At 33.4% G+C, this 10,760-nt stretch overlaps 1 pseudogene; it reads right to left on the bottom strand.

Annotated features, from left to right (window-relative positions):
• Nucleotides 1-6,661: 6,661 nt before the first annotated feature.
• On the bottom strand, nucleotides 6,662-6,762 carry LOC124077237 (U6 spliceosomal RNA; annotated as a pseudogene).
• Nucleotides 6,763-10,760: the final 3,998 nt, after the last annotated feature.

The following is a 10,760-nucleotide window of genomic DNA, read 5'->3' as shown; positions in this document are numbered from 1 at the left end:
CTCCTTCAATTCTCATGTATTTCCAGGCAATTAAATTTAAGTTTTTAAGTTCTGCTTCCGTGGTCAGTTTAGATGTAAAGTGAACAGCTTTTTAAATTAAATTAAAAGTTTTCCTTTACTTTTAAACAAAATTGTAAAGACATAGTTTATTCTGCTCATAGACAAAGAAGAAAGTAATATAAATTTTCTCAGAATTTGACCCTAAGCAATGCATTCTAATGGAAGAAATTCTTGATTTTTCTATTCCTTCCTCTCTTGGAACAATCAAACAAAAGACAGAAAAATAGAAGACATTTATAATTTTTCTTTCTTTTCCTTCATAAAATTTGTTACTGTCATATTTCTTTGCATACTCTCAATGCAAAAGTTTATGAATGCAGAATTGAATGACTAAAATTTTCTGGATATTCTCATACCTCCATTATTGAATTATGTCTGCTCAAATGATCCTTGTGATGGAAAAATCCAGTAATTCCTGCTTGTGAATTTATGATCACTTGCTGTTCTAAAAGTAGGAGTTAAGAATGAGAAATTTCTTTGATCAGATAATAAACTTGAATGACTAATTTTATCTCTTACCTTACAAAAGGAACTGCTATGGAAAAGTACATTTGAATCAAATTGGACATGGCAGATTTCTTGACCTATCTCATGGCTATCATATATATAAGGAGTAATAAGTTAGGTTGACAAAAGCCATAAATTTATATGTATGTGTATTCGACAATATGTGAATACATAGTGTTAGCACAAAAAGACTTGGCCATATAAAAACTCCACAGATCATCTCAGTCTTTTATTCAGGAACAAAGTTTCATGCAGGAACACGGTGTGTAAGAACAGGGTGACATCGATTGACTCACTTTTCTGGTGGAAAATGAGCCTCTGAGCAAAGAAGAGGACTGGGCTTATATAGGTTATACTGAGAGGTGACTTAATTAATGAGTGTGACAGCTTGGACATTCAGAAATTTGGGGTCTGTTTTACTGGGCAAAATGGTAAGGTTCTGCAAACATTGGTCAGTATCTGGAACTTATCTTACTAGACATGATTGAGGGCCTGGGGTCAATGGTTAGTATATGAAAAGGATTTGTTTAATTTGTTTAAGGAAGGGTCAATGCTTTGTTCTCTTCCCAGGGACAGCCTTTCTAGGGTCTGTTTTATCATTGGGAAAGAATCTATTGGGAAAGGATTAATGCTCTAAATTCATGGCTTTCTTTTTCACTTTTCTCAGTCCTCACTTTTGGGGTTTGTAATTTTCCATGTCTAATACGTAGAAAGTCTGATATTAAAAGAAAATAATGCATAAAATGGGTACAATCAATTTTACTGGATAATAATTGCTTTTAGTAGATGTATTCATGGAAAAAAATGCAAGCTATGGCAGTATAATAGCAAAATAAGATAAAGCAAGCCCTGTGTGTACCTTCCAAATTCAGAGATTATGAACTCATGCTTAGTGTCATTTCTATTACATTCAGCAAATATAAAGGGTATAAAATTAATATTAAAAAATCAGTACATTTATATACACCAGAAATTTATAATCTGGAAAGAAATAAAACAATACAAACATATCCACATTATATTTGCTTTTAATCTATTACTTATTCAAATTAGTATAATAGTAGTCCACTTTTTTTTAAAGAGAGAGAGAGAGAGAGAGAGAGAGAGAGAGAGAGAATTTTAATATTTAGTTAGTTAGTTTTCAGCGGACACAACATCTTTGTTTGTATGTGGTGCTGAGGATTAAACCCGAGCTGCACGCATGCCAGGCGAGCAGGCTACCACTTGAGCCACATCCCTAGCCCTTTATGTTTTGAATATAGACCTGCTGCTCCATCACTGCAACTTATTATTATTATTATTATTATTATTATTATTATTATTATTATTATTTATTTCTTACATACATGACAATAGTGGAATGCATTAAAAATGGACATTTCTTTCTCTTTCCTTCTTGCTGCTACTCCCTAATCTCTCCCCCTCCCAAATCTCAGGTGAAACAGGATTGATTACCTTTCTTCTGCATCCTAGGCAGATTTACCTGTCCTTGAGTGCACCTACCAGAGGAATAAAGTAATTCAGACTTTGGGGATGGTATCTAAAGATCTCCCAAATTAACAAGTGAATTACAACTCCAATAGAGAACCCCTGAATGTAAAGTTTGCAATGCTTCTTTAAAAGACAACAGCCACCCACCCTGTTCCTGCTGATTGGCAGAATCCCCCCCTTTAAGGCTGGTGTCCCCTGTGTTTCTCCTTTGCTAGCAAAGCAATAAAACTTATTTTTCCTTTTTCTAAAAACTGTGATCTTGTTATTAGATTTGAATGGGAACAAAGAACCAACTGTTCAGCAACAGAATTATAGAAAGATCAGAAGAGTAGAGGGAGGGCACCAGGGGAAGGGAGGAGATGGGGAGTGCTCAGGACTGAATTAGACCAAATTACTTTCCATGTTCCATGATTTTGTGATTATGCCAAAATGTATCCTAGTAATATATATATATATATATATATATATATATATATATATATATATATATATATTTTTTTTTTTTTTCTTTTACTTTCTTTCATATATATATATATATATATATATATATATATATATATATATATAAAAGAAAGGAAAAGAAAAAGAAAGAAAGGAAAATGGAGTTCTCACACTTTCTCATATATCAAATATTATCAAGTATAGTAATCAAAACAGTATTCTATTGTTATAAGGATAGACAGATCATCAGTGAAATAGAATGGACAGTCCATAAATAAATCCATTTTTCTAGGGTCAATTTATTTTTAATAAGAGTGCCAAGACCATTAAATGGGAAAAGGATAAGCTCTTCAAAAATCATCTTGAAACAACCAGATAGTATCTACATGCAAAAGAATCAAACTATATTCCTATCTCATACCATATTACATAAAATGTCGTGGATAACAGAATGATGACTTAAACATTCGCTTTAAAACCATATAGCTCCTAGAAGACAGGATAGGTTAAATCTTCATGACATTAGGTTTCAGCAGTGAATTTTTCAGATGAAATGCCAAAATACCAATCCATTAAAGAAAATAGATAAAATGGACTTCATGAAAATTAAAAGTCTGTCTGTTTCATAGAACAAAGTGCCATGCACTGGGCTACCATAACAATTATCATGGACTGGGTCATTTCAACCAGAGTTTAGTTTCTCATCGTTCTGGAAGCAGGAAGCCCAATATCAAAATGTTTGAAGGTTTGGTTTCTCCTGAGGTTTCTGTCCTTGGTTGGCGGTGGATGACTTCTTCTGTGTCCTCACATGGCCTTCCCTGTGTATATAATTTTATGTTGTCCCTTCTTTTTAAGAACTTTGGCTCTATAAATAAGTGCCAAACTTTATGACAACTTTTAATCTTTCTTATGTCTTTAATGTCCTTAACTTCAAACATAGAAACATAGACACATTGGCATATATATATTTCAGTCCCTAAGAGAACATTTTTAAGGAAATGCAAAGATAGCATCTAGAAGGGGGAAAAGGGTTTTCATATTACATATACAATAATAGTATTCATATTATACAAAGAATGCTTAAACTCAACCATAAAAAACAACCTAATTAAAAATTAATAGACATTTCTCCAAAAATATATGAATAGCCACTTAGCATGTGAAAAGATGTCCAATATCAATAATCATATGGCAAATGCACACCAAAATCACAAGGATGTATTACCCCTATATGTTCTGAGGCAGATATAATTCTTTAAAATTGAAAATAAACATTGATGTGCATCTGGAGAAATTGAAGAATTCATAAATCTCTGGAAAGATTATGATACATTTTTTTCTTCAAAAATAAAATTTATGTTGAAAAAAGCAATTTAAAATTTCTTAAGAAGTTAAGCATACAACAAACTACATGATCCCATGATTCTGCTCCTGGGATTTGTAGTAAGTACTAAAACAAGCACAGGTACACATGCCCCCCTAAGAGTATTGAAAAACCAGCCTCCACCTCAGAGCAAAGCCTGTCCAAGGAAGGGAATGACCTTTGTCCTTGGAAATACCCACAGAGCACTCCTAGGAACATTCCCACCCTGCTAAGTTGTTTATCTACAAATAACAGGAGAGATCTGATGAGCCAGGTTTCCCTGACTCAGTCAGGCTAGGTGGGGACCCATAGCAACCCCCTAGCAGCCACCAATCAGCATGAGACAGGAAAATACCTGGGATGCCAGATGATCCTCCCAGTAGTTTATGGTGTTGAGAAACCATGTAGTTCAGCACGAACACCTCTCTTGGCTTAAACCAATCAGTTCAAATGAATCCCCCTCTTGCAGTAACCAATCACCCCTACCCAAATTTTTTTCACCAGTGAATGTGCTAATCATGTTTTAGAGTTGTTATTTGATTTTCCCACGGTGTGTGATGATTTGCTAAGAGATGCTGTGATGTATGTGGGGGTCCCTGCCTTCTCCAAAGAATGTATAAAACTGCTGCAAACCCTGGGCTCAGGGCCTCTCAGCATCACCAGTTGCTGTGTGTGTGCATGGAGGACCAAGCTAGCTTGCAATAAACACCTCTTTGCTGCTTACATCGATCTTGGTCTCTGGTGGTCTTTTGGGGGCCCCAAATTCGAGCATAACAGTATCATTCACAATAGCCAAAGGTAGAAACAGCCAAATGCCCATCAACAGATGAATCATGAACAAATTGTGGTACATACACACACACACACACACACACACAATCTCACACACACACCCTCACACAACATGATACCATCTGAATATAGATAAAGTACTGATACATGCTAATATATGTTGTACCATTAAAAACCTGTTAATTAAAAGAAATCGGGTATAAAAGGTCACATGTGTCTAACTATATTTAGAGAACATATCCTAAAATCAATAGATAAAGAATGCAAATTAGGGTTGCAAGGAACTTAGTGAAAGAGCAATAATGAAAAATCACATAAGAGGTTTGGACATCTATTTGAATTGATGGGGTGTTTTGAGAGTAGATAGAGGTTGTAGTTTACAACATTGAAAATGTATTAAATTGTGCTAAATTTCTCACTTTCAAATGATTTTTTGTTATGCAAATTTCACTGAATAAATTATTAAATAAAGAAAGAAGGAGGGATTTTTTCCCAATTAACTATATTTTGGAAAAAAATAAGTGTTTAGAATAAAATGTCTTATGATAAATATCACTATGTACATACTGCTTCTGAATATCTGGTGAAAAACAAGTAGTCTTATAAGTACTGAAAAGTGAACTGGGTAAATTGACATTCATAAAATGACTAAAACTCCTTACAGAAATAACATTTGTATCTCATTGTAAAAGAATCAATACTTTTCAGAGATAAAAATGAGGAAATATCTCTAATCTCAGTGTAACAGGAGATTAGAGAAATTTAAAGGCATCATTCAAGGACATTTTCTAAATGTTTTCACATAGATCACTGTTTATATCCCACTGGATATGGTGTGGATGTATAAATCTGTGTAGCGGTAAAGGAACCCTAGTAGTATTACTGTTATCATATCATGTTCCTAAATACCTAAGAAAAAGTCAGGTATACAAATGTAAGTGGATTGGCTTCAGAACAGGACTTTTTCATGGTACTGTGTTTATAAGTATATTCATGGGCTTCCCTCTTTCTGTGTATATCTTATTCACCACATCCCCAAGTGAGGAATTCCTAATGTTACCATTGTTACTGATATTTATTTGTAGGTTTGAGATCTCCGAGTTACATACAATTCTCTTTACCAGACCAAAATAAGAGTCCAGAGTCCATACACTTTTTAAAACCTACAAAATGAAACACTGAATACTTGTACTATATATTCTCCATATAATGATGATCTAATACTAGATATTTCATTGAGTAAAAACCTTAGAAATTGTTTAGCTTATAATAATTACAAATAGTAAACTATGTTAAATATGAAAAATAAAGAAAATAACTCTGATAGTAGAGCAAGTTTTCTTTCTAGTCCACTCTCTAAGTTCTCGATTCTTCTCTCTAGGATGACATTCTTTCTCCATTGTGTATCATGACCCCTGACATGCAGGGGGAGGAGAGAGTTGTATTCTTACTCCTTAGCCTTCGATGGTCATATATCAGAGAAACATTGCAAAGTTTGCCTTTTCTGAGATTGGTAGAGATTTCATAGCCCATTCCACATTGTTACAGTTTGGACTTGGTGGTAGCCTTAAAATAAGCCAATTTAAGACATTTTTGGCAATAACCTTTCCTGAAAAGCATATTCAAATTATATATGATTTTAGTCTGTTGTAATATTTGTAAATAATCACAATGAAAGCTTTCATCTAGACAGATTTTTTTTTTACTTTTTCTTTTTAGTTATACATGTATGTACAATCTATTTTGACATATTTATGCAAACATGCAATTTATCTTATTCTAATAAGGATCCCAGTCTTGTGGATGTATAGTCACTGTGTTATAATCACATATAAACTTAGCAATCTTATGTTAGATTCATTCCACTGTCTTTCCTATCCCTATTCCCATCCTTTTTTTGATTCTCCTTTGTCTAATCCACAGAACTTCTATTCTCCTCACACTTATTGTGAGTTAGCATCCACATATCAGAGTAAACATTTGATGTTTGGTTTTGGGGGATGATTAAAAAATATGGAACACTTCACCAATTTGAGTGTCATTCTTGTGAAGGGACCATGTTAATCTTCTGTATAGTTCAAATTTTAGTATATATGCTGCCAAAGTAAGTGCTAGACAGATTTTTAAAATTTGTGTAATCCCTTTCTTCTTCTAGACTCTGTGCTCTATGTGTTCTCCTTTTGATATAGTGGTCATATTTGGTAACCAGGTCATAATCTTTATATAGTAATACATATCATTTAAGATTGTGGCTAGGCAGACACTCTCTCTCCCTGGTTGCAATTTGAGGTGAAGGTGAAGTTCCATAATTTCCACCATGAAAATTTTCACATCTTTTGAGAGTAGATTTCAGGCATGAAAAGACTTGTTTACCAAAGATGTGTGGTCTTTCTCGCTTTTATTCCATCTACCCTAGGCATAAAACTTTCTATTATTTGAAAGACTGTTATGAAAAATTTAAAAAGTCAACATAAAGCACATTTTGAAAATAATTTGATCATGTTCCTTAATGTTACAAAGTTAACTGTGATGTATCTTCTAGATTAGAGCAAATGAACATTCACTAAAACCCAAGGAAGCTCAATAGCTCTCCAGTCTGTGGTCCATATATTTCTACTTGTCTCCACTTTATCAATTCTAAAGTACAGATTTACTTTAGAAGAGCACTCCTGCTACCATACTTCATATCTGTAAATTTTGTGTTTGAATGTGCAATCCAGTGCCATAGAAATAGTGGTTTCAAATCTAAAATTTTATATATTTACTTGTACTATATATTCTCCATATAATGATGATCTAATACTAGATATTTCATTGAGTAAAAACCTTAGAAATTGTTTAGCTTATAATAATTACAAATAGTAAACTATGTTAAATATGAAAAATAAAGAAAATAACTCTGATAGTAGAGCAAGTTTTCTTTCTGACAGTAATAAAGACACGTAGGCAATCAACTCAGCAATCACCCAGACTCTTCTCAATTTCTACTGCCTCATGTCCATTAAAGATCTCATCCCCATGGTCCAGAATAAAATGCCAGTCATCATGTTGGTTAATTTTGCAGCCATGTAGAACATGCAAAAATGCACATCATCTGCTCAGTGGGAAGTTTCTTGGGAGAAGTTGTTATTTTGCAGTTCAGTTTTTGTTCTCTGGCATATGCCACTCTTTGACTAAAAGTCAGATGACATATATTTTATTTCCGTTTACCATAAGATCCACCAAAAATTAGGAGTTCAGTATGAAAGTAGGGGAAATAGGGGAGACACTTAGCAGTCTCTACATGCATGATTTAATTATTCTTTAAATCCACCATATTTTACAATCACTTTAACCACTATTGACATAACCTTTACATGATATTAGGAAACGGTATAGGGGCTTTGACCCTTTTGACTTGGTGCTTCTTGGAATTTAGTTTTTTTGTTTGAGAATTTTTATCCATCGTTGTGCCCTCTTTTTTTGTGATATTTCATGGATCTGACCTTAAATGAAAGAATAATAAAAATAAGTTTTCTTGGTTATTTAATTGTCAGACATTAAAGATCGATTGAATTGAAGAAAAACAAATTTTCTATGAACAAATGGAAACCAAACTACTTGACCAGATCTTTGCTCTTGTGGCATAAAATGTAAAAAAAAGCACAAACATATTGTGTGATATACAACTTACTCCTCAGTTCATAAGAAATGGAAATCATTTTGATATACACAAATGCAAATGAATATTTTCTCAGAGTTCTTTAGAATATAAATATATTTTGTGATCTATGGGAACACTGGCAATTAAACCTAATGTTTCTCTTAGTTAAACAGCATTTATTTTGCATTTATACTGCTACAAATGCAATATTATCCAGCAGAGCTCATGATGGTCTATATGCTTATATGTCCGCTTCTTTGGGCCATTATACTTGTGGCTCAAGATGCAAGTTTTTCTAGCATTTAGTGGAATTTAACACGTCTTTCCAAACCTCAAATTTTGAGATAAATCTGTTCAGAAATTTGTAAAACTGAAAACATTATTATAATTCTCCAACAGGAAATGCACCACACTAATCAGCCTAGAGAAGTACAAGGAATTCATAGGTATCAAATAGAAAGTGAGAACAAAAAGCCTAACAGATAGTTCTAAGAGTTAGGCTCAGCCTTTCCAAAGAGCTGGAAAAGACATGCTCCAGTGTTAGGGTCTGTAAACAAGTCTGGATGGCACCTGGCATTTTGCCAGAGGGAGTGGTTTGTGAAGTAACGCCAGCGAGCCATTAAGTGGGGAGATTCCTTATTGGTTGACTGCTGTATCTAGTTTATGCTAATTAAGATAAGCTGTATGGAATGTATATATACCACTCCTGTCCTACAATAAAGGGCTCCCACTTCTGCTGTATCAATGTACAAAAGTTGCTCATCACCCCCCTGTTATTTTGCTGCAGCCAGACTGCAGCACTCCAGGGATGGCAGGAGGGCAATCATGGTCTGGTCAGTTTTCTTTACACTCCTTGTTAAATAGTGTGTCATAGCGAGGTACTGGCTTTGATCCTCAGCACCATATAAAAAAATAAAATAAAGATATTTTGTCCATCTAAAGCTAAAAATAAATAAATATTTTTTAAAAGTGTGTCCTTGGCCCTGGTTTGCTGCTTAACATGTGTTATTCTTGTGATCAAAATAAATCATATATATATATATATATATATATATAATCATATATATATATATATATATATATATATATAATTATTTTCATACAAGGTCTCATCGAGTTGCTAATGTTGGCCTCAAACCTGTCCTGGCCTCTTAAGTCACTGTGATTATAGGTATGTGTCACATGCCCAACGTATCTAGTATTCTTTATACAAACCTGTTAGTAGTTTTCTAAGAAATAAGTTTCAGAAACAAAATATGCCCATAATTAGGCAAGCCTGCATGTGATTTGTGAAAGACTTAATTAAAAGATACAAATGTTACAATAACCAAATACTGTCCTAATTATTTTTTTTGGCATTTTAAAGTACATGGATATTATCTATAGACTACAACTTTTACAACTGTGTCCAACTTATTAAAATTTGAGTATCCATATTAATGAGGCTGAAGAATATTGAACTAGTCAAGAATGATTCATAATTTTGAGATTCTCTGATAATTTGGGAAATCGTGTTTTTTTCCTATCAGAATTTCAAAGATAAATATCTGTCTAGATTTAGGAGTATCAGGAAAATTCCTTGCTCCATTAGACTGCATCCTTTTAGAATATAGTTATTATTTATTATAGTTATTATTTTATTTGTAGAATCTCCTGTTTGTCCTTAATTCTAAAAATTTCATTTCCTGGATGAGTTATTTTGCATTCACTATTGCCCATGGTTCCCTGGAGACCAACAGTCATTCCTATGGCCACAGGAACAAGAAACTTGACACAAGTATTACCTTCATTCCTTTCTCTGGATTCTTGACATAGCAGGGAGATATGATGGACACACAGTCCAAAATATGGGTTAATCAAGGTTCTTCCAGAGCCAATACTGAACAAAATTAATGTAAACGAAAATTTAAAACTATAGAAATATGTAGGACTAATACACAGATTTTTCCATTCATAAGAGATAACCATGTAGTAACAAAGACTATACTGTATTGTAGCTGTCACATTCACTCCAGTGCCATGAATGAGGACTTCTATACTGCACAAGTACCAGTGGCTTTTTGTTAATTGAGAAAATGATTGTAGGGACATGGTAAAAAAATGCATGCCTTTGGGGGCCTGGGGTTGTGATTCAGTGGTAGAGCACTTGCCTACCACACACAAAGTGCTGGGTTTGATCTTTAACACCACATAACAATAAATAAATAAAATAAAGTTATTGTGTCCATCTCTAACTAAAATAAAAATAAAATTTTAAAAAGTGCTTTGGGAAAATGCCTTACCTACCTAGTTTATGTATAAGTTTGATATTATTATAATCTCTTTCTTATGGTATAAAATAAAAAATTTCCTCACACAAAAGAAAATAAAATTTTGTCATTATATAGATTCATTTTCCTACAAATGAAATAAAATGCTCCAAAGGATAACACTGAGGCTCAAGTCATACTTGTGTATATAAAG

Source organism: Marmota monax, unplaced genomic scaffold (genome assembly GCF_021218885.2).
Source record: "Marmota monax isolate L192 unplaced genomic scaffold, Marmota_monax_Labrador192_F-V1.1 WCK01_AAM20220418_F8-fsc00456, whole genome shotgun sequence".
Lineage (NCBI taxonomy): Eukaryota > Metazoa > Chordata > Mammalia > Rodentia > Sciuridae > Marmota > Marmota monax.
The sequence above is the reverse complement of the archived record's forward strand: the minus strand, read 5'-3'. Positions and strand labels throughout refer to the sequence as shown.